This window comes from Taudactylus pleione, unplaced genomic scaffold (assembly GCF_031769625.1).
Source record: "Taudactylus pleione unplaced genomic scaffold, aTauple2 ptg000238l, whole genome shotgun sequence".
Lineage (NCBI taxonomy): Eukaryota > Metazoa > Chordata > Amphibia > Anura > Myobatrachidae > Taudactylus > Taudactylus pleione.
In genome coordinates, this window is record NW_028284640.1 from 367,197 (window position 1) to 371,621 (window position 4,425).

Below are 4,425 nucleotides of genomic sequence, written 5' to 3' on the forward strand. Positions count from 1 at the left end.
CCCTAGCCCCCCACTGCAGATCCACAGATAAAACAGTCATGTTATCTGTTCAGCAGGGCCTTCAGCTGGTCTGACTACAACTCCCAGCATGCACGGCTACCCTCCTAAATATCATTTCACCAATTAAAGCTATGGGCCTAATTCAGCAAGGATCGCAAGTGCAAAATCGCATGCACCCGGTCGTTTGTTGCCTTCTGCGCATGCGTATGCATCAAAGTGCGTGAACCAGCCACTGCGATCGGGACTGTGATCACAGTGACTACGCAGACCCATCGCAGAGTGATTGACAGGAAGTACCGTTTGGGGGTGGTGACGAAGGGGGGTGGTCGGAGAAACGCAGGTGCGCCCTTGCGTTTCTGCGCCGCTACAGGGGCGTGCATAAATTAGCCACAGCGTCGGCACACGCAGATGAGCTCTAGCTGCGTACAGGAAATTTAGCAATTTCTGGGTAAGGTCTGACATGCCTTAATTGTGCGTGAGGCTCCGATGTTTTAGCAGACTTACAAGGTATTACGGATGTGAGTAAAGGGAAGTGGGCGTCTTTATGTTGTGCTGCAGCAGCAGCATTGTAATCGCAGTCATTTGCATAATTTCGCAGCAAAACTGCGTGCATGCTTGTTGTCGCGATTGCATCAGCGATCCTTGCTGAATCAGGCCCTATGTGTCCAGACAAATTGGCGTCCCTTTCCCATCAATTCAACTAATTGTGGTTACATGACCTGTGTATTACACATTAGTAACATGACCTGTGTATTACACATTAGTTACACTTGTATATTATACATTAGTAACATGACCTGTGTATTACAATTAGTATCATCACTTGTGTATTATACATTAGTAACATGACCTGTGTATTATTAGACATTAGTAACATCACTTGTATATTATACATTAGTAACATGACCTGTGTATTACACATGAGTAACATCACTTGTGTATTATACATTAGTAACATGACCTGTGTATTATTAGACATTATTAACATCACTTGTATATTATACATTAGTAACATGACCTCTGTAGTATTACACATCAGGAACAACACTTGTATATTATACATTAGTAACATCACTTGTATATTATACATTAGTAATATGACCTGTGTATTATTAGACATTAGTAACATCACTTGTATATTGTACATTAGTAACATGACACATTAGTAACATCACTTGTATATTGTACATTAGTAACATGACACATCAGTAACATCACTTGTGTATTATACATTTAGTAACATGATCTGTGTATTACACATCAGTAACATCACTTATGTATTATACATTATTAACATGACCTGTGTATTATTACATTAGTAACATCACTTGTATATTATACATTAGTAACATGACCTGTGTATTATTACACATTAGTAACATCACTTGTATATTATACATTAGTAACATGACCTGTGTATTATTACATTAGTAACATCACTTGTATATTATACATTAGTAACATCACTTATGTATTATACATTATTAACATGACCTGTGTATTATTACATTAGTAACATCACTTGTATATTATACATTAGTAACATGACCTGTGTATTACAATTAGTATCATCACTTGTGTATTATACATTAGTAACATGACCTGTGTATTATTAGACATTATTAACATCACTTGTATATTATACATTAGTAACATGACTTGTATGTTATACATTAGTAACATGACTTGTGTATTACACATTAGTAACATCACTTGTATATTATACATTAGTAACATGACACATCAGTAACATCACTTGTGTATTATACATTAACATGACCTGTGTATTATTACATTAGTAACATCACTTGTATATTATACATTAGTAACATGACCTGTGTATTACACATCAGTAACATCACTTATGTATTATACATTAACATGACCTGTGTATTATTACATTAGTAACATCACTTGTATATTATACATTAGTAACATGACCTGTGTATTATTACACATTAGTAACATCACTTGTATATTATACATTAGTAACATGACCTGTGTATTATTACATTAGTAACATCACTTGTATATTATACATTAGTAACATCACTTATGTATTATACATTATTAACATGACCTGTGTATTATTACATTAGTAACATCACTTGTATATTATATATTAGTAATATGACCTGTGTATCATTAGACATTATTAACATCACTTGTATATTACACATTAGTAACATCACTTGTATATTATACATTAGTAACATGACCTGTGTATTATTACACATTAGTAACATGTATATTATACATTAGTAACATGACCTGTGTATTATTACATTAGTAACATCACTTGTATATTATACATTAGTAACATGACACATTAGTAACATCACTTGTGTATTATACATTAGTAACATGACCTGTGTATTACACATCAGTAACATCACTTACCGGTATGTATTATACATTAGTAACATGACCTGTGTATTATACATTAGTAACATGACACATTAGTAACATCACTTATGTATTATACATTAGTAACATGACCTGTGTATTATACATTAGTAACATGACACATTAGTAACATCACTTGTGTATTATACATTTAGTAACATGACACATTAGTAACATCACTTGTATATTATACATTAGTAACATGACACATTAGTAACATCACTTGTATATTATACATTAGTAACATGACCTGTGTATTATTACATTAGTAACATCACTTGTATATTATACATTAGTAACATGACACATTAGTAACATCACTTGTATATTATACATTAGTAACATGACCTGTGTATTACGCATTAGTAACATCACTTGTGTATTATACATAATAACATGACCTGTCTATTATACATTAGTAACATCACTTATGTATTATACATTAGTAACATGACCTGTGTATTACAGATTATTACCATCATTTGCGTATTACACATTAGTAACATGACCAGAGAATTAGGTGTGAATTTGTTTCTGTGTTGTACTGACCATGAGACATGATTTATTTAGCACTGTGGAAATGTATTCCAGTATATATGGCTCTGAAACCTCTCAGCCAGGCAGCAGAGGAGGTAACCAGGGACACTATAGGCATGTGAGAAATCTGGGTGGGAAAAAGCCACAGGATCCTCTCCTGCATTGTGTTCTATTATTCTCTGAAGGAACTTATCTTGCAAAGAGAAAAACATCTGCTGCTATACAAGCAGCTCAGCATCGGGTACACAGGCAGAGAGTTCACGGCAATATGCTATAGGAAGGGGGGGCGGCAGGATTTATCCTCTAGGTCATGTATAATAGGGAGAGTAAGGGAGCAGGAATTATTATTTATATCACGTATTATAGAGAGAGGGTTTATTATTTATTGTGTTATAGTGCGCTCGCATGGTCATCGCCCAGGTACTGCCCATTTCATGGGTAGTGTGCTCCGTCAATGGACAAGTCATCCGTATGCACAGGTGAACTCTGTCCGTCTGTGTATACCAGGTCCGGCACATGAACAGAAACGGATTTATTTTTGCTGGCACATGCGCAGTATATTGAAATCTGTATTATACAGTGTGTATTGTGACCTGCATGCGACTCAGAATCATGCCCATAATCTGTATATAATGCATTGTTAGAAGGGAGGATTATAAGGGGTATGATATAACCTATACTGTGTATCATGCAGTACAAGAAGGGGGGGATGGGTATGCAGTCGGGAAGCCGGCGGACGTAATCCCGACGGCCGGCTTCCCGACTGCTTTATCCCGGCGAGGGTTAAATGACAGGTGTCTATATCTAGACGCCTGTCATTTTACCGACTCCGGGAGAACGGCGCCCGGCATCCCAATCGAAGTCCTCCCCGGGGGACTTAGGTTTAGGTGGCGGGGAAGGGGGTGTTAGGTTTAGGCACTTAGAGGGGGGATTAGGGTTAGGCACCCCTAAGGAGGGTTAGGGGGGGTTAGGTTAGTAAATACTTACCTGGGGACGATCGGGATCTTCACCCATGTCGGGCAGCCGCTGTCGGGATTTGAACCACATTCCTGTGGATGATATAATCTATATATCATGCATTATAAAGGGGGGTGATATAATCTGTATTTCATGCATTATAAGGAGCGGTGGTGTGATATAAACTGTATATCATGCGTTCTGAGGAGGTTGATATAATCTGTATTTCATGTATTATAAGAAGGGGATGTTGTCAGCTTCCCGACAGCAGTTGGGATCACGGCTCCAGGATACTGACTGTCGGCATCCCGAAGGTAAGTATCGGGGGATAGGGGGAGGGTTAGAGTGCGGGGTTAGGTTTAGGCACTAGGTGGAGTATTAGGCACTAATGGGGGAGTGATAGGTTTAGGGTGCGAGGAGGGGGGGTCAAGTTCAGGCACTAGGGGGGGAGGTTAAGGTTAGGCAGGGGTGTCGGAATGAGTTTATATTGCCCCCAACATAAAATCGTTCTAACGCCCCTGGCAT